Below are 26,363 nucleotides of genomic sequence, written 5' to 3'. Positions count from 1 at the left end.
CATCGATCCCGCTACCTCTCACATGCTAAGCGAGCGCTCTACCATTTGAGTTAATTCCCCTATCTGTAAGACATCTTATAAGATAAAAAGCAGTACCCTCATTAAGCATAGCTTGTGGCTTTGAATTCCCTGTAGATGGTACAGGTACTTTTAATGGAAACCTAAAACATTTTTAATGTGGGAAAATGTTGAGTTTATTGAAGCCTGGATAGCTCAACCGGTAGAGCATCAGACTTTTAATCTGAGGGTCCAGCATTCAAGTACCTGTTCAGGTGGGATTTCAGTTATAATAACTTCATTGACCCTTCATAGGTCGTTGAGTGCTAGAATAGACGCGCTTGTTATTGATACTTTACAAAGATTTAAAAACGGAATCCTTGTGATCCTGACAATTCGACGTTTAACTAGTTACTTGTATTTATTGTAATTGACTAATCGACACTGTCTAAAATACAGAATGATGAGTCTCATTTTGTTTGACCTCTCAGCTGCAGAGGTTATGGCTAATGAACCATGTGCTCTTCAACAAACTCCAGTTCAATTCTGATTACTGTGACAGTCATTGAAATGGAAATTCTGTGAAAATCTAAATTGATTAGAGAATGCGGGCATCTATCCCGCTACCTCTCACATGCTAAGCGAGCGCTCTACCATTTGAGCTAATTCCCCTATCTGTAAGACATCTTATAAGATAAAAAGCAGTACCCTCATTAAGCATAGCTTGTGGCTTTGAATTCCCTGTAGATGGTACAGGTACTTTTAATGGAAACCTAAAACATTTTTAATGTGGGAAAATGTTGAGTTTATTGATGCCTGGATAGCTCAGCCGGTAGAGCATCATACTTTTAATCTGAGGGTCCAGGATTCAAGTCCCTGTTCAGGCGGGAATTCAATTATAAGAACTTCATTGACACTTCATAGGTCGTTGAGTGCTAGAATAGATGCGCTTGTTATTGATACTTTACAAAGATTTAAAAACAGAAGCCTTGTGATCCTACAAATTGGACATTTAACTAGTTACTTGTATTTATTGTAATTGACTAATTGACACTGTCTAAAATACAGAATGATGAGTCTCATTTTGTTTGACCTCTCAGCTGCAGAGGTTATGGCTAATGAACCATGTGCTCTTCAACAAACTCCAGTTCAATTCTGATTACTGTGACAGTCATTGAAATGGAAATTCTGTGAAAATCTAAATTTATTGGAGAATGCGGGCATCGATCCCGCTACCTCTCACATGCTAAGCGAGCGCTCTACCATTTGAGCTAATTCCCCTATCTGTAAGACATCTTATAAGATAAAAAGCAGTACCCTCATTAAGCATAGCTTGTGGCTTTGAATTCCCTGTAGATGGTACAGGTACTTTTAATGGAAACCTAAAACATTTTTAATGTGGGAAAATATTGAGTTTATAGATGCCTGGATAGCTCAGCCGGTAGAGCATCATACTTTTAATCTGAGGGTCCAGGGTTCAAGTCCCTGTTCAGGCGGGAATTCAATTATAAGAACTTCATTGACACTTCATAGGTCGTTGAGTGCTAGAATAGATGCGCTCGTTATTGATACTTTACAAAGATTTAAAAACAGAAGCCTTGTGATCCTACAAATTGGACATTTAACTAGTTACTTGTATTTATTGTGATTGACTAATTGACACTGTCTAAAATACAGAATGATGAGTCTCATTTTGTTTGACCTCTCAGCTGCAGAGGTTATGGCTAATGAACCATGTGCTCTTCAACAAACTCCAGTTCAATTCTGATTACTGTGACAGTCATTGAAATGGAAATTCTGTGAAAATCTAAATTTATTGGAGAATGCGGGCATCGATCCCGCTACCTCTCACATGCTAAGCGAGCACTCTACCATTTGAGCTAATTCCCCTATCTGTAAGACATATTATAAGATAAAAAGCAGTACCCTCATTAAGCATAGCTTGTGGCTTTGAATTCCCTGTAGATGGTACAGGTACTTTTAATGGAAACCTAAAACATTTTTAATATGGGAAAATGTTGAGTTTATTGAAGCCTGGATAGCTCAGCCGGTAGAGCATCAGACTTTTAATCTGAGGGTCCAGCGTTCAAGTCCCTGTTCAGGTGGGATTTCAGTTATAATAACTTAATTGACCCTTCATAGGTCGTTGAGTGCTAGAATAGACGCGCTCGTTATTGATACTTTACAAAGATTTAAAAACAGAAGCCTTGTGATCCTACAAAATGGACGTTTAACTAGTTACTTGTATTTATTGTGATTGACTAATTGACACTGTCTAAAATACAGAATGATGAGTCTCATTTTGTTTGACCTCTCAGCTGCAGAGGTTATGGCTAATGAACCATGTGCTCTTCAACAAACTCCAGTTCAATTCTGATTACTGTGACAGTCATTGAAATGGAAATTCTGTGAAAATCTAAATTTATTGGAGAATGCGGGCATCGATCCCGCTACCTCTCACATGCTAAGCGAGCGCTCTACCATTTGAGCTAATTCCCCTATCTGTAAGACATTTTATAAGATAAAAAGCAGTACCCTCATTAAGCATAGCTTGTGGCTTTGAATTCCCTGTAGATGGTACAGGTACTTTTAATGGAAACCTAAAACATTTTTAATATGGGAAAATGTTGAGTTTATTGAAGCCTGGATAGCTCAGCCGGTAGAGCATCAGACTTTTAATCTGAGGGTCCAGCGTTCAAGTCCCTGTTCAGGTGGGATTTCAGTTATAATAACTTAATTGACCCTTCATAGGTCGTTGAGTGCTAGAATAGACGCGCTCGTTATTGATACTTTACAAAGATTTAAAAACAGAAGCCTTGTGATCCTACAAAATGGACGTTTAACTAGTTACTTGTATTTATTGTGATTGACTAATTGACACTGTCTAAAATACAGAATGATGAGTCTCATTTTGTTTGACCTCTCAGCTGCAGAGGTTATGGCTAATGAACCATGTGCTCTTCAACAAACTCCAGTTCAATTCTGATTACTGTGACAGTCATTGAAATGGAAATTCTGTGAAAATCTAAATTTATTGGAGAATGCGGGCATCGATCCCGCTACCTCTCACATGCTAAGCGAGCGCTCTACCATTTGAGCTAATTCCCCTATCTGTAAGACATTTTATAAGATAAAAAGCAGTACCCTCATTAAGCATAGCTTGTGGCTTTGAATTCCCTGTAGATGGTACAGGTACTTTTAATGGAAACCTAAAACATTTTTAATGTGGGAAAATGTTGAGTTTATTGATGCCTGGATAGCTCAGCCGGTAGAGCATCATACTTTTAATCTGAGGGTCCAGGGTTCAAGTCCCTGTTCAGGCGGGAATTCAATTATAAGAACTTCATTGACACTTCATAGGTCGTTGAGTGCTAGAATAGATGCGCTCGTTATTGATACTTTACAAAGATTTAAAAACAGAAGCCTTGTGATCCTACAAATTGGACATTTAACTAGTTACTTGTATTTATTGTAATTGACTAATTGACACTGTCTAAAATATAGAATGATGAGTCTCATTTTGTTTGACCTCTCAGCTGCAGAGGTTATGGCTAATGAACCATGTGCTCTTCAACAAACTCCAGTTCAATTCTGATTACTGTGACAGTCATTGAAATTGAAATTCTGTGAAAATCTAAATTTATTGGAGAATGCGGGCATCGATCCCGCTACCTCTCACATGCTAAGCGAGCGCTCTACCATTTGAGCTAATTCCCCTATCTGTAAGACATCTTATAAGATAAAAAGCAGTACCCTCATTAAGCATAGCTTGTGGCTTTGAATTCCCTGTAGATGGTACAGGTACTTTTAATGGAAACCTAAAACATTTTTAATGTGGGAAAATGTTGAGTTTATTGATGCCTGGATAGCTCAGCCGGTAGAGCATCATACTTTTAATCTGAGGGTCCAGGGTTCAAGTCCCTGTTCAGGCGGGAATTCAATTATAAGAACTTCATTGACACTTCATAGGTCGTTGAGTGCTAGAATAGATGCGCTCGTTATTGATACTTTACAAAGATTTAAAAACAGAAGCCTTGTGATCCTACAAATTGGACATTTAACTAGTTACTTGTATTTATTGTAATTGACTAATTGACACTGTCTAAAATACAGAATGATGAGTCTCATTTTGTTTGACCTCTCAGCTGCAGAGGTTATGGCTAATGAACCATGTGCTCTTCAACAAACTCCAGTTCAATTCTGATTACTGTGACAGTCATTGAAATGGAAATTCTGTGAAAATCTAAATTTATTAGAGAATGCGGGCATCGATCCCGCTACCTCTCACATGCTAAGTGAGCGCTCTACCATTTGAGCTAATTCCCCTATCTGTAAGACATTTTATAAGATAAAAAGCAGTACCCTCATTAAGCATAGCTTGTGGCTTTGAATTCCCTGTAGATGGTACAGGTACTTTTAATGGAAACCTAAAACATTTTTAATGTGGGAAAATGTTGAGTTTATTGATGCCTGGATAGCTCAGCCGGTAGAGCATCATACTTTTAATCTGAGGGTCCAGGGTTCAAGTCCCTGTTCAGGCGGGAATTCAATTATAAGAACTTCATTGACACTTCATAGGTCGTTGAGTGCTAGAATAGATGCGCTCGTTATTGATACTTTACAAAGATTTAAAAACAGAAGCCTTGTGATCCTACAAATTGGACATTTAACTAGTTACTTGTATTTATTGTAATTGACTAATTGACACTGTCTAAAATACAGAATGATGAGTCTCATTTTGTTTGACCTCTCAGCTGCAGAGGTTATGGCTAATGAACCATGTGCTCTTCAACAAACTCCAGTTCAATTCTGATTACTGTGACAGTCATTGAAATTGAAATTCTGTGAAAATCTAAATTTATTGGAGAATGCGGGCATCGATCCCGCTACCTCTCACATGCTAAGCGAGCGCTCTACCATTTGAGCTAATTCCCCTATCTGTAAGACATCTTATAAGATAAAAAGCAGTACCCTCATTAAGCATAGCTTGTGGCTTTGAATTCCCTGTAGATGGTACAGGTACTTTTAATGGAAACCTAAAACATTTTTAATGTGGGAAAATGTTGAGTTTATAGATGCCTGGATAGCTCAGCCGGTAGAGCATCATACTTTTAATCTGAGGGTCCAGGGTTCAAGTCCCTGTTCAGGCGGGAATTCAATTATAAGAACTTCATTGACACTTCATAGGTCGTTGAGTGCTAGAATAGATGTGCTCGTTATTGATACTTTACAAAGATTTAAAAACAGAAGCCTTGTGATCCTACAAATTGGACATTTAACTAGTTACTTGTATTTATTGTGATTGACTAATTGACACTGTCTAAAATACAGAATGATGAGTCTCATTTTGTTTGACCTCTCAGCTGCAGAGGTTATGGCTAATGAACCATGTGCTCTTCACCAAACTCCAGTTCAATTCTGATTACTGTGACAGTCATTGAAATGGAAATTCTGTGAAAATCTAAATTTATTGGAGAATGCGGGCATCGATCCCGCTACCTCTCACATGCTAAGCGAGCACTCTACCATTTGAGCTAATTCCCCTATCTGTAAGACATATTATAAGATAAAAAGCAGTACCCTCATTAAGCATAGCTTGTGGCTTTGAATTCCCTGTAGATGGTACAGGTACTTTTAATGGAAACCTAAAACATTTTTAATATGGGAAAATGTTGAGTTTATTGAAGCCTGGATAGCTCAGCCGGTAGAGCATCAGACTTTTAATCTGAGGGTCCAGCGTTCAAGTCCCTGTTCAGGTGGGATTTCAGTTATAATAACTTAATTGACCCTTCATAGGTCGTTGAGTGCTAGAATAGACCCGCTCGTTATTGATACTTTACAAAGATTTAAAAACAGAAGCCTTGTGATCCTACAAAATGGACGTTTAACTAGTTACTTGTATTTATTGTGATTGACTAATTGACACTGTCTAAAATACAGAATGATGAGTCTCATTTTGTTTGACCTCTCAGCTGCAGAGATTTTGGCTAATGAACCATGTGCTCTTCAACAAACTCCAGTTCAATTCTGATTACTGTGACAGTCATTGAAATGGAAATTCTGTGAAAATCTAAATTTATTGGAGAATGCGGGCATCGATCCCGCTACCTCTCACATGCTAAGCGAGCTCTCTACCATTTGAGCTAATTCCCCTATCTGTAAGACTTTTTATAAGATAAAAAGCAGTACCATCATTAAGCATAGCTTGTGGCTTTGAATTCCCTGTAGATGGTACAGGTACTTTGAATGGAAACCTAAAACATTTTTACTATGGGAAAATGTTGAGTTTATTGAAGCCTGGATAGCTCAGCCGGTAGAGCATCAGACTTTTAATCTGAGGGTCCAGCGTTCAAGTCCCTGTTCAGGTGGGATTTCAGTTATAATAACTTCATTGACCCTTCATAGGTCGTTGAGTGCTAGAATAGACGCGCTCGTTATTGATACTTTACAAAGATTTAAAAACAGAAGCCTTGTGATCCTACAAAATGGACGTTTAACTAGTTACTTGTATTTATTGTGATTGACTAATTGACACTGTCTAAAATACAGAATGATGAGTCTCATTTTGTTTGACCTCTCAGCTGCAGAGGTTTTGGCTAATGAACACTGTGCTCTTCAACAAACTCCAGTTCAATTCTGATTACTGTGACAGTCATTGAAATGGAAATTCTGTGAAAATCTAAATTTATTGGAGAATGCGGGCATCGATCCCGCTACCTCTCTCATGCTAAGCGAGCTCTCTACCATTTGAGCTAATTCCCCTATCTGTAAGACTTTTTATAAGATAAAAAGCAGTACCATCATTAAGCATAGCTTGTGGCTTTGAATTCCCTGTAGATGGTACAGGTACTTTTAATGGAAACCTAAAACATTTTTAATGTGGGAAAATGTTGAGATTATTGAAGCCTGGAAAGCTCAGCCGGTAGAGCATCAGACTTTTAATCTGAGGGTCCAGGGTTCAAGTCCCTGTTCAGGCGGGAATTCAATTATAAGAACTTCATTGACACTTCATAGGTCGTTGAGTGCTAGAATAGATGCACTCGTTATTGATACTTTACAAAGATTTAAAAACAGAAGCCTTGTGATCCTACAAATTGGACATTTAACTAGTTACTTGTATTTATTGTAATTGACTAATTGACACTGTCTAAAATACAGAATGATGAATCTCATTTTGTTTGACCTCTCAGCTGCAGAGGTTTTGGCTAATGAACCATGTGCTCTTCAACAAACTCCAGTTCAATTCTGATTACTGTGACAGTCATTGAAATGGAAATTCTGTGAAAATCTAAATTTATTGGAGAATGAGGGCATCGATCCCGCTACCTCTCACATGCTAAGCGAGCGCTCTACCATTTGAGCTAATTCCCCTATCTGTAAGACATATTATAAGATAAAAAGCAGTACCCTCATTAAGCATAGCTTGTGGCTTTGAATTCCCTGTAGATGGTACAGGTACTTTTAATGGAAACCTAAAACATTTTTAATATGGGAAAATGTTGAGTTTATTGAAGCCTGGATAGCTCAGCCGGTAGAGCATCAGACTTTTAATCTGAGGGTCCAGCGTTCAAGTCCCTGTTCAGGTGGGATTTCAGTTATAATAACTTCATTGACCCTTCATAGGTCGTTGAGTGCTAGAATAGACGCGCTCGTTATTGATACTTTACAAAGATTTAAAAACAGAAGCCTTGTGATCCTACAAAATGGACGTTTAACTAGTTACTTGTATTTATTGTGATTGACTAATTGACACTGTCTAAAATACAGAATGATGAGTCTCATTTTGTTTGACCTCTCAGCTGCAGAGGTTTTGGCTAATGAACACTGTGCTCTTCAACAAACTCCAGTTCAATTCTGATTACTGTGACAGTCATTGAAATGGAAATTCTGTGAAAATCTAAATTTATTGGAGAATGCGGGCATCGATCCCGCTACCTCTCACATGCTAAGCGAGTGCTCTACCATTTGAGCTAATTCCCCTATCTGTAAGACATATTATAAGATAAAAAGCAGTACCCTCATTAAGCATAGCTTGTGACTTTGAATTCCCTGTAGATGGTACAGGTACTTTTAATGGAAACCTAAAACATTTTTAATATGGGAAAATGTTGAGTTTATTGAAGCCTGGATAGCTCAGCCGGTAGAGCATCAGACTTTTAATCTGAGGGTCCAGCGTTCAAGTCCCTGTTCAGGTGGGATTTCAGTTATAATAACTTCATTGACCCTTCATAGGTCGTTGAGTGTTAGAATAGACGCGCTCGTTATTGATACTTTACAAAGATTTAAAAACGGAATCCTTGTGATCCTGACAATTCGACGTTTAACTAGTTACTTGTATTTATTGTAATTGAATAATTGACACTGTCTAAAATACAGAATGATGAGTCTCATTTTGTTTGACCTCTCAGCTGCAGAGGTTTTGGCTAATGAACCATGTGCTCTTCAACAAACTCCAGTTCAATTCTGATTACTGTGACAGTCATTGAAATGGAAATTCTGTGAAAATCTAAATTTATTGGAGAATGCGGGCATCAATCCCGCTACCTCTCACATGCTAAGCGAGCGCTCTACCATTTGAGCTAATTCCCCTATCTGTAAGACATTTTATAAGATGAAAAGCAGTACCCTCATTAAGCATAGCTTGTGGCTTTGAATTCCCTGTAGATGGTACAGGTACTTTTAATGGAAACCTAAAACATTTTTAATGTGGGAAAATGTTGAGGTTATTGAAGCCTGGATAGCTCAGCCGGTAGAGCATCAGACTTTTAATCTGAGGGTCCAGGGTTCAAGTCCCTGTTCAGGCGGGAATTCAATTATAAGAACTTCATTGACCCTTCATAGGTCGTTGAGTGCTAGAATAGACGCGCTCATTATTGATACTTTACAAAGATTTAAAAACGGAATCCTTGTGATCCTGACAATTCGACGTTTAACTAGTTACTTGTATTTATTGTAATTGAATAATTGACACTGTCTAAAATACAGAATGATGAGTCTCACTTTGTTTGACCTCTCAGCTGCAGAGGTTTTGGCTAATGAACCATGTGCTCTTCAACAAACTCCAGTTCAATTCTGATTACTGTGACAGTCATTGAAATGGAAATTCTGTGAAAATCTAAATTTATTAGAGAATGCGGGCATCAATCCCGCTACCTCTCACATGCTAAGCGAGCGCTCTACCATTTGAGCTAATTCCCCTATCTGTAAGACATATTATAAGATAAAAAGCAGTACCCTCATTAAGCATAGCTTGTGGCTTTGAATTCCCTGTAGATGGTACAGGTACTTTTAATGGAAACCTAAAACATTTTTAATATGGGAAAATGTTGAGTTTATTGAAGCCTGGATAGCTCAGCCGGTAGAGCATCAGACTTTTAATCTGAGGGTCTAGGGTTCAAGTCCCTGTTCAGGCGGGAATTCAATTATAAGAACTTCATTGACACTTCATAGGTCGTAGAGTGCTAGAATAGATGCGCTCGTTATTGATACTTTACAAAGATTTAAAAACAGAAGCCTTCTGATCCTACAAAATGGACGTTTAACTAGTTACTTGTATTTATTGTGATTGACTAATTGACACTGTCTAAAATACAGAATGATGAGTCTCATTTTGTTTGACCTCTCAGCTGCAGAGGTTTTGGCTAATGAACACTGTGCTCTTCAACAAACTCCAGTTCAATTCTGATTACTGTGACAGTCATTGAAATGGAAATTCTGTGAAAATCTAAATTTATTGGAGAATGCGGGCATCGATCCCGCTACCTCTCACATGCTAAGCGAGTACTCTACCATTTGAGCTAATTCCCCTATCTGTAAGACATATTATAAGATAAAAAGCAGTACCCTCATTAAGCATAGCTTGTGGCTTTGAATTCCCTGTAGATGGTACAGGTACTTTTAATGGAAACCTAAAACATTTTTAATATGGGAAAATGTTGAGTTTATTGAAGCCTGGATAGCTCAGCCGGTAGAGCATCAGACTTTTAATCTGAGGGTCCAGCGTTCAAGTCCCTGTTCAGGTGGGATTTCAGTTATAATAACTTCATTGACCCTTCATAGGTCGTTGAGTGCTAGAATAGACGCGCTCGTTATTGATACTTTACAAAGATTTAAAAACGGAATCCTTGTGATCCTGACAATTCGACGTTTAACTAGTTACTTGTATTTATTGTAATTGAATAATTGACACTGTCTAAAATACAGAATGATGAGTCTCATTTTGTTTGACCTCTCAGCTGCAGAGGTTTTGGCTAATGAACCATGTGCTCTTCAACAAACTCCAGTTCAATTCTGATTACTGTGACAGTCATTGAAATGGAAATTCTGTGAAAATCTAAATTTATTGGAGAATGCGGGCATCGATCCCGCTACCTCTCACATGCTAAGTGAGCGCTCTACCATTTGAGCTAATTCCCCTATCTGTAAGACATCTTATAAGATAAAAAGCAGTACCCTCATTCAGCATAGCTTGTGGCTTTGAATTCCCTGTAGATGGTACAGGTACTTTTAATGGAAACCTAAAACATTTTTAATGTGGGAAAATGTTGAGTTTATTGAAGCCTGGAAAGCTCAGCCGGTAGAGCATCATACTTTTAATCTGAGGGTCCAGGGTTCAAGTCCCTGTTCAGGCGGGAATTCAATTATAAGAACTTCATTGACACTTCATAGGTCGTTGAGTGCTAGAATAGATGCGCTCGTTATTGATACTTTACAAAGATTTAAAAACAGAAGCCTTGTGATCCTACAAATTGGACATTTAACTAGTTACTTGTATTTATTGTAATTGACTAATTGACACTGTCTAAAATACAGAATGATGAGTCTCATTTTGTTTGACCTCTCAGCTGCAGAGGTTATGGCTAATGAACCATGTGCTCTTCAACAAACTCCAGTTCAATTCTGATTACTGTGACAGTCATTGAAATGGAAATTCTGTGAAAATCTAAATTTATTGGAGAATGCGGGCATCGATCCCGCTACCTCTCACATGCTAAGCGAGCGCTCTACCATTTGAGCTAATTCCCCTATCTGTAAGACATATTATAAGATAAAAAGCAGTACCCTCATTAAGCATAGCTTGTGGCTTTGAATTCCCTGTAGATGGTACAGGTACTTTTAATGGAAACCTAAAACATTTTTAATATGGGAAAATGTTGAGTTTATTGATGCCTGGATAGCTCAGCCGGTAGAGCATCAGACTTTTAATCTGAGGGTCCAGCTTCAAGTCCCTGTTCAGGTGGGATTTCAGTTATAATAACTTAATTGACCCTTCATAGGTCGTTGAGTGCTAGAATAGACGCGCTCGTTATTGATACTTTACAAAGATTTAAAAACAGAAGCCTTGTGATCCTACAAAATGGACGTTTAACTAGTTACTTGTATTTATTGTGATTGACTAATTGACACTGTCTAAAATACAGAATGATGAGTCTCATTTTGTTTGACCTCTCAGCTGCAGAGGTTTTGGCTAATGAACACTGTGCTCTTCAACAAACTCCAGTTCAATTCTGATTACTGTGACAGTCATTGAAATTGAAATTCTGTGAAAATCTAAATTTATTGGAGAATGCGGGCATCGATCCCGCTACCTCTCACATGCTAAGCGAGCTCTCTACTATTTGAGCTAATTCCCCTATCTGTAAGACTTTTTATAAGATAAAAAGCAGTACCATCATTAAGCATAGCTTGTGGCTTTGAATTCCCTGTAGATGGTACAGGTACTTTTAATGGAAACCTAAAACATTTTTAATGTGGGAAAATGTTGAGTTCATTGATGCCTGGATAGCTCAGCCGGTAGAGCATCATACTTTTAATCTGAGGGTCCAGGGTTCAAGTCCCTGTTCAGGCGGGAATTCAATTATAAGAACTTCATTGACACTTCATAGGTCGTTGAGTGCTAGAATAGATGCGCTCGTTATTGATACTTTACAAAGATTTAAAAACAGAAGCCTTGTGATCCTACAAATTGGACATTTAACTAGTTACTTGTATTTATTGTGATTGACTAATTGACACTGTCTAAAATACAGAATGATGAGTCTCATTTTGTTTGACCTCTCAGCTGCAGAGGTTATGGCTAATGAACCATGTGCTCTTCAACAAACTCCAGTTCAATTCTGATCACTGTGACAGTCATTGAAATGGAAATTCTGTGAAAATCTAAATTTATTGGAGAATGCGGGCATCGATCCCGCTACCTCTCACATGCTAAGCGAGCGCTCTACCATTTGAGCTAATTCCCCTATCTGTAAGACATATTATAAGATAAAAAGCAGTACCCTCATTAAGCATAGCTTGTGGCTTTGAATTCCCTGTAGATGGTACAGGTACTTTTAATGGAAACCTAAAACATTTTTAATATGGGAAAATGTTGAGTTTATTGAAGCCTGGATAGCTCAGCCGGTAGAGCATCAGACTTTTAATCTGAGGGTCCAGCGTTCAAGTCCCTGTTCAGGTGGGATTTCAGTTATAATAACTTAATTGACCCTTCATAGGTCGTTGAGTGCTAGAATAGACGCGCTCGTTATTGATACTTTACAAAGATTTAAAAACAGAAGCCTTGTGATCCTACAAAATGGACGTTTAACTAGTTACTTGTATTTATTGTGATTGACTAATTGACACTGTCTAAAATACAGAATGATGAGTCTCATTTTGTTTGACCTCTCAGCTGCAGAGGTTTTGGCTAATGAACCATGTGCTCTTCAACAAACTCCAGTTCAATTCTGATTACTGTGACAGTCATTGAAATGGAAATTCTGTGAAAATCTAAATTTATTGGAGAATGCGGGCATCAATCCCGCTACCTCTCACATGCTAAGCGAGCGCTCTACCATTTGAGCTAATTCCCCTATCTGTAAGACATTTTATAAGATGAAAAGCAGTACCCTCATTAAGCATAGCTTGTGGCTTTGAATTCCCTGTAGATGGTACAGGTACTTTTAATGGAAACCTAAAACATTTTTAATGTGGGAAAATGTTGAGATTATTGAAGCCTGGATAGCTCAGCCGGTAGAGCATCAGACTTTTAATCTGAGGGTCCAGGGTTCAAGTCCCTGTTCAGGCGGGAATTCAATTATAAGAACTTCATTGACCCTGCATAGGTCGTTGAGTGCTAGAATAGACGCGCTCATTATTGATACTTTACAAAGATTTAAAAACGGAATCCTTGTGATCCTGACAATTCGACGTTTAACTAGTTACTTGTATTTATTGTAATTGAATAATTGACACTGTCTAAAATACAGAATGATGAGTTTCATTTTGTTTGACCTCTCAGCTGTAGAGGTTTTGGCTAATGAACCATGTGCTCTTCAACAAACTCCAGTTCAATTCTGATTACTGTGACAGTCATTGAAATGGAAATTCTGTGAAAATCTAAATTTATTGGAGAATGCGGGCATCAATCCCGCTACCTCTCACATGCTAAGCGAGCGCTCTACCATTTGAGCTAATTCCCCTATCTGTATGACATTTTATAAGATGAAAAGCAGTACCCTCATTAAGCATAGCTTGTGGCTTTGAATTCCCTGTAGATGGTACAGGTACTTTTAATGGAAACCTAAAACATTTTTAATGTGGGAAAATGTTGAGGTTATTGAAGCCTGGATAGCTCAGCCGGTAGAGCATCAGACTTTTAATCTGAGGGTCCAGGGTTCAAGTCCCTGTTCAGGCGGGAATTCAATTATAAGAACTTCATTGACCCTTCATAGGTCGTTGAGTGCTAGAATAGACGCGCTCATTATTGATACTTTACAAAGATTTAAAAACGGAATCCTTGTGATCCTGACAATTCGACGTTTAACTAGTTACTTGTATTTATTGTAATTGAATAATTGACACTGTCTAAAATACAGAATGATGAGTCTCATTTTGTTTGACCTCTCAGCTGCAGAGGTTTTGGCTAATGAACACTGTGCTCTTCAACAAACTCCAGTTCAATTCTGATTACTGTGACAGTCATTGAAATGGAAATTCTGTGAAAATCTAAATTTATTGGAGAATGCGGGCATCGATCCCGCTACCTCTCACATGCTAAGCGAGTGCTCTACCATTTGAGCTAATTCCCCTATCTGTAAGACATATTATAAGATAAAAAGCAGTACCCTCATTAAGCATAGCTTGTGGCTTTGAATTCCCTGTAGATGGTACAGGTACTTTTAATGGAAACCTAAAACATTTTTAATATGGGAAAATGTTGAGTTTATTGAAGCCTGGATAGCTCAGCCGGTAGAGCATCAGACTTTTAATGTGAGGGTCCAGCGTTCAAGTCCCTGTTCAGGTGGGATTTCAGTTATAATAACTTCATTGACCCTTCATAGGTCGTTGAGTGCTAGAATAGACGCGCTCGTTATTGATACTTTACAAAGATTTAAAAACGGAATCCTTGTGATCCTGACAATTCGACGTTTAACTAGTTACTTGTATTTATTGTAATTGAATAATTGACACTGTCTAAAATACAGAATGATGAGTCTCATTTTGTTTGACCTCTCAGCTGCAGAGGTTTTGGCTAATGAACCATGTGCTCTTCAACAAACTCCAGTTCAATTCTGATTACTGTGACAGTCATTGAAATGGAAATTCTGTGAAAATCTAAATTTATTGGAGAATGCGGGCATCGATCCCGCTACCTCTCACATGCTAAGCGAGCGCTCTACCATTTGAGCTAATTCCCCTATCTGTAAGACATCTTATAAGATAAAAAGCAGTACCCTCATTCAGCATAGCTTGTGGCTTTGAATTCCCTGTAGATGGTACAGGTACTTTTAATGGAAACCTAAAACATTTTTAATGTGGGAAAATGTTGAGTTTATTGATGCCTGGAAAGCTCAGCCGGTAGAGCATCATACTTTTAATCTGAGGGTCCAGGGTTCAAGTCCCTGTTCAGGCGGGAATTCAATTATAAGAACTTCATTGACACTTCATAGGTCGTTGAGTGCTAGAATAGATGCGCTCGTTATTGATACTTTACAAAGATTTAAAAACAGAAGCCTTGTGATCCTACAAATTGGACATTTAACTAGTTACTTGTATTTATTGTAATTGACTAATTGACACTGTCTAAAATACAGAATGATGAGTCTCATTTTGTTTGACCTCTCAGCTGCAGAGATTATGGCTAATGAACCATGTGCTCTTCAACAAACTCCAGTTCAATTCTGATTACTGTGACAGTCATTGAAATGGAAATTCTGTGAAAATCTAAATTTATTGGAGAATGCGGGCATCAATCCCGCTACCTCTCACATGCTAAGCGAGCGCTCTACCATTTGAGCTAATTCCCCTATCTGTAAGATATTTTATAAGATGAAAAGCAGTACCCTCATTAAGCATAGCTTGTGGCTTTGAATTCCCTGTAGATGGTACAGGTACTTTTAATGGAAACCTAAAACATTTTTAATGTGGGAAAATGTTGAGATTATTGAAGCCTGGATAGCTCAGCCGGTAGAGCATCAGACTTTTAATCTGAGTGTCCAGGGTTCAAGTCCCTGTTCAGGCGGGAATTCAATTATAAGAACTTCATTGACCCTGCATAGGTCGTTGAGTGCTAGAATAGACGCGCTCATTATTGATACTTTACAAAGATTTAAAAACGGAATCCTTGTGATCCTGACAATTCGACGTTTAACTAGTTACTTGTATTTATTGTAATTGAATAATTGACACTGTCTAAAATACAGAATGATGAGTCTCATTTTGTTTGACCTCTCAGCTGCAGAGGTTTTGGCTAATGAACCATGTGCTCTTCAACAAACTCCAGTTCAATTCTGATTACTGTGACAGTCATTGAAATGGAAATTCTGTGAAAATCTAAATTTATTGGAGAATGCGGGCATCAATCCCGCTACCTCTCACATGCTAAGCGAGCGCTCTACCATTTGAGCTAATTCCCCTATCTGTATGACATTTTATAAGATGAAAAGCAGTACCCTCATTAAGCATAGCTTGTGGCTTTGAATTCCCTGTAGATGGTACAGGTACTTTTAATGGAAACCTAAAACATTTTTAATGTGGGAAAATGTTGAGTTTATTAATGCCTGGATAGCTCAGCCGGTAGAGCATCAGACTTTTAATCTGAGGGTCCAGGGTTCAAGTCCCTGTTCAGTCGGGAATTCAATTATAAGAACTTCATTGACACTTCATAGGTCGTTGAGTGCTAGAATAGATGCGCTCGTTATTGATACTTTACAAAGATTTAAAAACAGAAGCCTTGTGATCCTACAAATTGGACATTTAACTAGTTACTTGTATTTATTGTAACTGACTAATTGACACTGTCTAAAATACAGAATGATGAGTCTCATTTTGTTTGACCTCTCAGCTGCAGAGGTTATGGCTAATGAACCATGTGCTCTTCAACAAACTCCAGTTCAATTCTGATTACTGTGACAGTCATTGAAATGGAAATTCTGTGAAAATCTAAATTTATTGGAGAATGCGGGCATCGATCCCGCTACCTCTCACATGCTAAGCGAGCGCTCTACCATTTGAGCTAATTCCCCTATCTGTAAGACATATTATAAGATAAAAAGCAGTACCCTCATTAAGCATAGCTTGTGGCTTTGAATTCCCTGTAGATGGTACAGGTACTTTTAATTGAAACCTAAAACATTTTTAATATGGGAAAATGTTGAGTTTATTGAAGCCTGGATAGCTCAGCCGGTAGAGCATCAGACTTTTAATCTGAGGGTCCAGGGTTCAAGTCCCTGTTCAGGAGCGAATTCAATTATAAGAACTTCATTGACACTTCATAGGTCGTTGAGTGCTAGAATAGATGCGCTCGTTATTGATACTTTACAAAGATTTAAAAACAGAAGCCTTGTGATCCTACAAATTGGACATTTAACTAGTTACTTGTATTTATTGTAATTGACTAATTGACACTGTCTAAAATACAGAATGATGAGTCTCATTTTGTTTGACCTCTCAGCTGCAGAGGTTTTGGCTAATGAACCATGTGCTCTTCAACAAACTCCAGTTCAATTCTGATTACTGTGACAGTCATTGAAATGGAAATTCTGTGAAAATCTAAATTTATTGGAGAATGCGGGCATTGATCCCGCTACCTCTCACATGCTAAGCGAGCGCTCTACCATTTGAGGTAATTCCCCTATCTGTAAGACATCTTATGAGATGAAAAGCAGTACCATCATTAAGCATAGCTTGTGGCTTTGAATTCCCTGTAGATGGTACAGGTACTTTTATTGGAAACCTTAAACATTTTTAATGTGGGAAAATGTTGAGGTTATTGAAGCCTGGATAGCTCAGCCGGTAGAGCATCAGACTTTTAATCTGAGGGTCCAGGGTTCAAGTCCCTGTTCAGGCGCAAATTCAAATATAAGAACTTCATTGACACTTCATAGGTCGTTGAGTGCTAGAATAGATGTGCTCGTTATTGATACTTTACAAAGATTTAAAAACAGAAGCCTCTTGATCCTACAAATTGGACGTTTAAGTAGTTACTTGTATTTATTGTAATTGACTAATTGACACTGTCTAAAATACAGAATGATGAGTCTCATTTTGTTTGACCTCTCAGCTGCAGAGGTTTTGGCTAATGAACCATGTGCTCTTCAACAAACTCCAGTTCAATTCTGATTACTGTGACAGTCATTGAAATGGAAATTCTGTGAAAATCTAAATTTATTGGAGAATGCGGGCATCGATCCCGCTACCTCTCACATGCTAAGCGAGCGCTCTACCATTTGAGTTAATTCCCCTATCTGTAAGACATCTTATAAGATAAAAAGCAGTACCCTCATTAAGCATAGCTTGTGGCTTTGAATTCCCTGTAGATGGTACAGGTACTTTTAATGGAAACCTAAAACATTTTTAATGTGGGAAAATGTTGAGTTTATTGAAGCCTGGATAGCTCAACCGGTAGAGCATCAGACTTTTAATCTGAGGGTCCAGCATTCAAGTACCTGTTCAGGTGGGATTTCAGTTATAATAACTTCATTGACCCTTCATAGGTCGTTGAGTGCTAGAATAGACGCGCTTGTTATTGATACTTTACAAAGATTTAAAAACGGAATCCTTGTGATCCTGACAATTCGACGTTTAACTAGTTACTTGTATTTATTGTAATTGACTAATCGACACTGTCTAAAATACAGAATGATGAGTCTCATTTTGTTTGACCTCTCAGCTGCAGAGGTTATGGCTAATGAACCATGTGCTCTTCAACAAACTCCAGTTCAATTCTGATTACTGTGACAGTCATTGAAATGGAAATTCTGTGAAAATCTAAATTGATTAGAGAATGCGGGCATCGATCCCGCTACCTCTCACATGCTAAGCGAGCGCTCTACCATTTGAGCTAATTCCCCTATCTGTAAGACATCTTATAAGATAAAAAGCAGTACCCTCATTAAGCATAGCTTGTGGCTTTGAATTCCCTGTAGATGGTACAGGTACTTTTAATGGAAACCTAAAACATTTTTAATGTGGGAAAATGTTGAGTTTATTGATGCCTGGATAGCTCAGCCGGTAGAGCATCATAATTTTAATCTGAGGGTCCAGGATTCAAGTCCCTGTTCAGGCGGGAATTCAATTATAAGAACTTCATTGACACTTCATAGGTCGTTGAGTGCTAGAATAGATGCGCTTGTTATTGATACTTTACAAAGATTTAAAAACAGAAGCCTTGTGATCCTACAAATTGGACATTTAACTAGTTACTTGTATTTATTGTAATTGACTAATTGACACTGTCTAAAATACAGAATGATGAGTCTCATTTTGTTTGACCTCTCAGCTGCAGAGGTTATGGCTAATGAACCATGTGCTCTTCAACAAACTCCAGTTCAATTCTGATTACTGTGACAGTCATTGAAATGGAAATTCTGTGAAAATCTAAATTTATTGGAGAATGCGGGCATCGATCCCGCTACCTCTCACATGCTAAGCGAGCGCTCTACCATTTGAGCTAATTCCCCTATCTGTAAGACATCTTATAAGATAAAAAGCAGTACCCTCATTAAGCATAGCTTGTGGCTTTGAATTCCCTGTAGATGGTACAGGTACTTTTAATGGAAACCTAAAACATTTTTAATGTGGGAAAATGTTGAGTTTATAGATGCCTGGATAGCTCAGCCGGTAGAGCATCATACTTTTAATCTGAGGGTCCAGGGTTCAAGTCCCTGTTCAGGCGGGAATTCAATTATAAGAACTTCATTGACACTTCATAGGTCGTTGAGTGCTAGAATAGATGCGCTCGTTATTGATACTTTACAAAGATTTAAAAACAGAAGCCTTGTGATCCTACAAATTGGACATTTAACTAGTTACTTGTATTTATTGTGATTGACTAATTGACACTGTCTAAAATACAGAATGATGAGTCTCATTTTGTTTGACCTCTCAGCTGCAGAGGTTATGGCTAATGAACCATGTGCTCTTCAACAAACTCCAGTTCAATTCTGATTACTGTGACAGTCATTGAAATGGAAATTCTGTGAAAATCTAAATTTATTGGAGAATGCGGGCATCGATCCCGCTACCTCTCACATGCTAAGCGAGCACTCTACCATTTGAGCTAATTCCCCTATCTGTAAGACATATTATAAGATAAAAAGCAGTACCCTCATTAAGCATAGCTTGTGGCTTTGAATTCCCTGTAGATGGTACAGGTACTTTTAATGGAAACCTAAAACATTTTTAATATGGGAAAATGTTGAGTTTATTGAAGCCTGGATAGCTCAGCCGGTAGAGCATCAGACTTTTAATCTGAGGGTCCAGCGTTCAAGTCCCTGTTCAGGTGGGATTTCAGTTATAATAACTTAATTGACCCTTCATAGGTCGTTGAGTGCTAGAATAGACGCGCTCGTTATTGATACTTTACAAAGATTTAAAAACAGAAGCCTTGTGATCCTACAAAATGGACGTTTAACTAGTTACTTGTATTTATTGTGATTGACTAATTGACACTGTCTAAAATACAGAATGATGAGTCTCATTTTGTTTGACCTCTCAGCTGCAGAGGTTATGGCTAATGAACCATGTGCTCTTCAACAAACTCCAGTTCAATTCTGATTACTGTGACAGTCATTGAAATGGAAATTCTGTGAAAATCTAAATTTATTGGAGAATGCGGGCATCGATCCCGCTACCTCTCACATGCTAAGCGAGCGCTCTACCATTTGAGCTAATTCCCCTATCTGTAAGACATTTTATAAGATAAAAAGCAGTACCCTCATTAAGCATAGCTTGTGGCTTTGAATTCCCTGTAGATGGTACAGGTACTTTTAATGGAAACCTAAAACATTTTTAATGTGGGAAAATGTTGAGTTTATTGATGCCTGGATAGCTCAGCCGGTAGAGCATCATACTTTTAATCTGAGGGTCCAGGGTTCAAGTCCCTGTTCAGGCGGGAATTCAATTATAAGAACTTCATTGACACTTCATAGGTCGTTGAGTGCTAGAATAGATGCGCTCGTTATTGATACTTTACAAAGATTTAAAAACAGAAGCCTTGTGATCCTACAAATTGGACATTTAACTAGTTACTTGTATTTATTGTAATTGACTAATTGACACTGTCTAAAATATAGAATGATGAGTCTCATTTTGTTTGACCTCTCAGCTGCAGAGGTTATGGCTAATGAACCATGTGCTCTTCAACAAACTCCAGTTCAATTCTGATTACTGTGACAGTCATTGAAATTGAAATTCTGTGAAAATCTAAATTTATTGGAGAATGCGGGCATCGATCCCGCTACCTCTCACATGCTAAGCGAGCGCTCTACCATTTGAGCTAATTCCCCTATCTGTAAGACATCTTATAAGATAAAAAGCAGTACCCTCATTAAGCATAGCTTGTGGCTTTGAATTCCCTGTAGATGGTACAGGTACTTTTAATGGAAACCTAAAACATTTTTAATGTGGGAAAATGTTGAGTTTATTGATGCCTGGATAGCTCAGCCGGTAGAGCATCATACATTTAATCTGAGGGTCCAGGGTTCAAGTCCCTGTTCAGGCGGGAATTCAATTATAAGAACTTCATTGACACTTCATAGGTCGTTGAGTGCTAGAATAGATGCGCTCGTTATTGATACTTTACAAAGATTTAAAAACAGAAGCCTTGTGATCCTACAAATTGGACATTTAACTAGTTACTTGTATTTATTGTAATTGACTAATTGACACTGTCTAAAATACAGAATGATGAGTCTCATTTTGTTTGACCTCTCAGCTGCAGAGGTTATGGCTAATGAACCATGTGCTCTTCAACAAACTCCAGTTCAATTCTGATTACTGTGACAGTCATTGAAATGGAAATTCTGTGAAAATCTAAATTTATTAGAGAATGCGGGCATCGATCCCGCTACCTCTCACATGCTAAGCGAGCGCTCTACCATTTGAGCTAATTCCCCTATCTGTAAGACATTTTATAAGATAAAAAGCAGTACCCTCATTAAGCATAGCTTGTGGCTTTGAATTCCCTGTAGATGGTACAGGTACTTTTAATGGAAACCTAAAACATTTTTAATGTGGGAAAATGTTGAGTTTATTGATGCCTGGATAGCTCAGCCGGTAGAGCATCATACTTTTAATCTGAGGGTCCAGGGTTCAAGTCCCTGTTCAGGCGGGAATTCAATTATAAGAACTTCATTGACACTTCATAGGTCGTTGAGTGCTAGAATAGATGCGCTCGTTATTGATACTTTACAAAGATTTAAAAACAGAAGCCTTGTGATCCTACAAATTGGACATTTAACTAGTTACTTGTATTTATTGTAATTGACTAATTGACACTGTCTAAAATACAGAATGATGAGTCTCATTTTGTTTGACCTCTCAGCTGCAGAGGTTATGGCTAATGAACCATGTGCTCTTCAACAAACTCCAGTTGAATTCTGATTACTGTGACAGTCATTGAAATTGAAATTCTGTGAAAATCTAAATTTATTGGAGAATGCGGGCATCGATCCCGCTACCTCTCACATGCTAAGCGAGCGCTCTACCATTTGAGCTAATTCCCCTATCTGTAAGACATCTTATAAGATAAAAAGCAGTACCCTCATTAAGCATAGCTTGTGGCTTTGAATTCCCTGTAGATGGTACAGGTACTTTTAATGGAAACCTAAAACATTTTTAATGTGGGAAAATGTTGAGTTTATTGATGCCTGGATAGCTCAGCCGGTAGAGCATCATACTTTTAATCTGAGGGTCCAGGGTTCAAGTCCCTGTTCAGGTGGGAATTCAATTATAAGAACTTCATTGACACTTCATAGGTCGTTGAGTGCTAGAATAGATGTGCTCGTTATTGATACTTTACAAAGATTTAAAAACAGAAGCCTTGTGATCCTACAAATTGGACATTTAACTAGTTACTTGTATTTATTGTGATTGACTAATTGACACTGTCTAAAATACAGAATGATGAGTCTCATTTTGTTTGACCTCTCAGCTGCAGAGGTTTTGGCTAATGAACACTGTGCTCTTCAACAAACTCCAGTTCAATTCTGATTACTGTGACAGTCATTGAAATGGAAATTCTGTGAAAATCTAAATTTATTGGAGAATGCGGGCATCGATCCCGCTACCTCTCACATGCTAAGCGAGTGCTCTACCATTTGAGCTAATTCCCCTATCTGTAAGACATATTATAAGATAAAAAGCAGTACCCTCATTAAGCATAGCTTGTGACTTTGAATTCCCTGTAGATGGTACAGGTACTTTTAATGGAAACCTAAAACATTTTTAATATGGGAAAATGTTGAGTTTATTGAAGCCTGGATAGCTCAGCCGGTAGAGCATCAGACTTTTAATCTGAGGGTCCAGCGTTCAAGTCCCTGTTCAGGTGGGATTTCAGTTATAATAACTTCATTGACCCTTCATAGGTCGTTGAGTGTTAGAATAGACGCGCTCGTTATTGATACTTTACAAAGATTTAAAAACGGAATCCTTGTGATCCTGACAATTCGACGTTTAACTAGTTACTTGTATTTATTGTAATTGAATAATTGACACTGTCTAAAATACAGAATGATGAGTCTCATTTTGTTTGACCTCTCAGCTGCAGAGGTTTTGGCTAATGAACCATGTGCTCTTCAACAAACTCCAGTTCAATTCTGATTACTGTGACAGTCATTGAAATGGAAATTCTGTGAAAATCTAAATTTATTGGAGAATGCGGGCATCAATCCCGCTACCTCTCACATGCTAAGCGAGCGCTCTACCATTTGAGCTAATTCCCCTATCTGTAAGACATTTTATAAGATGAAAAGCAGTACCCTCATTAAGCATAGCTTGTGGCTTTGAATTCCCTGTAGATGGTACAGGTACTTTTAATGGAAACCTAAAACATTTTTAATGTGGGAAAATGTTGAGATTATTGAAGCCTGGATAGCTCAGCCGGTAGAGCATCAGACTTTTAATCTGAGGGTCCAGGGTTCAACTCCCTGTTCAGGCGGGAATTCAATTATAAGAACTTCATTGACCCTGCATAGGTTGTTGAGTGCTAGAATAGACGCGCTCATTATTGATACTTTACAAAGATTTAAAAACGGAATCCTTGTGATCCTGACAATTCGACGTTTAACTAGTTACTTGTATTTATTGTAATTGAATAATTGACACTGTCTAAAATACAGAATGATGAGTCTCATTTTGTTTGACCTCTCAGCTGCAGAGGTTTTGGCTAATGAACCATGTGCTCTTCAACAAACTCCAGTTCAATTCTGATTACTGTGACAGTCATTGAAATGGAAATTCTGTGAAAATCTAAATTTATTGGAGAATGCGGGCATCAATCCCGCTACCTCTCACATGCTAAGCGAGCGCTCTACCATTTGAGCTAATTCCCCTATCTGTATGACATTTCATAAGATGAAAAGCAGTACCCTCATTAAGCATAGCTTGTGGCTTTGAATTCCCTGTAGATGGTACAGGTACTTTTAATGGAAACCTAAAACATTTTTAATGTGGGAAAATGTTGAGGTTATTGAAGCCTGGATAGCTCAGCCGGTAGAGCATCAGACTTTTAATCTGAGGGTCCAGGGTTCAAGTCCCTGTTCAGGCGGGAATTCAATTATAAGAACTTCATTGACCCTTCATAGGTCGTTGAGTGCTAGAATAGACGCGCTCATTATTGATACTTTACAAAGATTTAAAAACGGAATCCTTGTGATCCTGACAATTCGACGTTTAACTAGTTACTTGTATTTATTGTAATTGAATAATTGACACTGTCTAAAATACAGAATGATGAGTCTCACTTTGTTTGACCTCTCAGCTGCAGAGGTTTTGGCTAATGAACCATGTGCTCTTCAACAAACTCCAGTTCAATTCTGATTACTGTGACAGTCATTGAAATGGAAATTCTGTGAAAATCTAAATTTATTAGAGAATGCGGGCATCAATCCCGCTACCTCTCACATGCTAAGCGAGCGCTCTACCATTTGAGCTAATTCCCCTATCTGTAAGACATATTATAAGATAAAAAGCAGTACCCTCATTAAGCATAGCTTGTGGCTTTGAATTCCCTGTAGATGGTACAGGTACTTTTAATGGAAACCTAAAACATTTTTAATATGGGAAAATGTTGAGTTTATTGAAGCGTGGATAGCTCAGCCGGTAGAGCATCAGACTTTTAATCTGAGGGTCTAGGGTTCAAGTCCCTGTTCAGGCGGGAATTCAATTATAAGAACTTCATTGACACTTCATAGGTCGTAGAGTGCTAGAATAGATGCGCTCGTTATTGATACTTTACAAAGATTTAAAAACAGAAGCCTTCTGATCCTACAAAATGGACGTTTAACTAGTTACTTGTATTTATTGTGATTGACTAATTGACACTGTCTAAAATACAGAATGATGAGTCTCATTTTGTTTGACCTCTCAGCTGCAGAGGTTTTGGCTAATGAACACTGTGCTCTTCAACAAACTCCAGTTCAATTCTGATTACTGTGACAGTCATTGAAATGGAAATTCTGTGAAAATCTAAATTTATTGGAGAATGCGGGCATCGATCCCGCTACCTCTCACATGCTAAGCGAGTGCTCTACCATTTGAGCTAATTCCCCTATCTGTAAGACATATTATAAGATAAAAAGCAGTACCCTCATTAAGCATAGCTTGTGGCTTTGAATTCCCTGTAGATGGTACAGGTACTTTTAATGGAAACCTAAAACATTTTTAATATGGGAAAATGTTGAGTTTATTGAAGCCTGGATAGCTCAGCCGGTAGAGCATCAGACTTTTAATCTGAGGGTCCAGCGTTCAAGTCCCTGTTCAGGTGGGATTTCAGTTATAATAACTTCATTGACCCTTCATAGGTCGTTGAGTGCTAGAATAGACGCGCTCGTTATTGATACTTTACAAAGATTTAAAAACGGAATCCTTGTGATCCTGACAATTCGACGTTTAACTAGTTACTTGTATTTATTGTAATTGAATAATTGACACTGTCTAAAATACAGAATGATGAGTCTCATTTTGTTTGACCTCTCAGCTGCAGAGGTTTTGGCTAATGAACCATGTGCTCTTCAACAAACTCCAGTTCAATTCTGATTACTGTGACAGTCATTGAAATGGAAATTCTGTGAAAATCTAAATTTATTGGAGAATGCGGGCATCGATCCCGCTACCTCTCACATGCTAAGCGAGCGCTCTACCATTTGAGCTAATTCCCCTATCTGTAAGACATATTATAAGATAAAAAGCAGTACCCTCATTAAGCATAGCTTGTGGCTTTGAATTCCCTGTAGATGGTACAGGTACTTTTAATGGAAACCTAAAACATTTTTAATATGGGAAAATGTTGAGTTTATTGATGCCTGGATAGCTCAGCCGGTAGAGCATCAGACTTTTAATCTGAGGGTCCAGCTTCAAGTCCCTGTTCAGGTGGGATTTCAGTTATAATAACTTAATTGACCCTTCATAGGTCGTTGAGTGCTAGAATAGACGCGCTCGTTATTGATACTTTACAAAGATTTAAAAACAGAAGCCTTGTGATCCTACAAAATGGACGTTTAACTAGTTACTTGTATTTATTGTGATTGACTAATTGACACTGTCTAAAATACAGAATGATGAGTCTCATTTTGTTTGACCTCTCAGCTGCAGAGGTTTTGGCTAATGAACACTGTGCTCTTCAACAAACTCCAGTTCAATTCTGATTACTGTGAGTCATTGAAATTGAAATTCTGTGAAAATCTAAATTTATTGGAGAATGCGGGCATCGATCCCGCTACCTCTCACATGCTAAGCGAGCTCTCTACTATTTGAGCTAATTCCCCTATCTGTAAGACTTTTTATAAGATAAAAAGCAGTACCATCATTAAGCATAGCTTGTGGCTTTGAATTCCCTGTAGATGGTACAGGTACTTTTAATGGAAACCTAAAACATTTTTAATGTG

General features: G+C 38.0%; 8 non-coding genes across 8 annotated transcripts; all 8 read left to right on the top strand.

The window, feature by feature from the left end:
- Positions 1-8,728: 8,728 nt before the first annotated feature.
- On the top strand, positions 8,729-8,801 carry AC3HAE_039139 (transfer RNA lysine (anticodon UUU)). The gene has a single exon. It is a non-coding gene; the product is annotated as a tRNA-Lys (tRNA).
- A 536-nt stretch (positions 8,802-9,337) lies between these two features.
- AC3HAE_039138 (transfer RNA lysine (anticodon UUU)) lies at positions 9,338-9,410 on the top strand. The gene has a single exon. It is a non-coding gene; the product is annotated as a tRNA-Lys (tRNA).
- A 3,580-nt stretch (positions 9,411-12,990) lies between these two features.
- On the top strand, positions 12,991-13,063 carry AC3HAE_039137 (transfer RNA lysine (anticodon UUU)). Its single transcript has one exon. It is a non-coding gene; the product is annotated as a tRNA-Lys (tRNA).
- A 536-nt stretch (positions 13,064-13,599) lies between these two features.
- AC3HAE_039136 (transfer RNA lysine (anticodon UUU)) lies at positions 13,600-13,672 on the top strand. Its single transcript has one exon. It is a non-coding gene; the product is annotated as a tRNA-Lys (tRNA).
- A 1,754-nt stretch (positions 13,673-15,426) lies between these two features.
- On the top strand, positions 15,427-15,499 carry AC3HAE_039135 (transfer RNA lysine (anticodon UUU)). The gene has a single exon. It is a non-coding gene; the product is annotated as a tRNA-Lys (tRNA).
- Positions 15,500-17,253: 1,754 nt separating this feature from the next.
- On the top strand, positions 17,254-17,326 carry AC3HAE_039134 (transfer RNA lysine (anticodon UUU)). The gene has a single exon. It is a non-coding gene; the product is annotated as a tRNA-Lys (tRNA).
- A 6,017-nt stretch (positions 17,327-23,343) lies between these two features.
- On the top strand, positions 23,344-23,416 carry AC3HAE_039132 (transfer RNA lysine (anticodon UUU)). The gene has a single exon. It is a non-coding gene; the product is annotated as a tRNA-Lys (tRNA).
- Positions 23,417-23,952: 536 nt separating this feature from the next.
- On the top strand, positions 23,953-24,025 carry AC3HAE_039131 (transfer RNA lysine (anticodon UUU)). Its single transcript has one exon. It is a non-coding gene; the product is annotated as a tRNA-Lys (tRNA).
- Positions 24,026-26,363: the final 2,338 nt, after the last annotated feature.

This window comes from Micromesistius poutassou, assembly GCF_964030765.1.
Source record: "Micromesistius poutassou genome assembly, chromosome: 23".
Lineage (NCBI taxonomy): Eukaryota > Metazoa > Chordata > Actinopteri > Gadiformes > Gadidae > Micromesistius > Micromesistius poutassou.
This window is presented reverse-complemented; position numbering and strand designations above follow the sequence as displayed.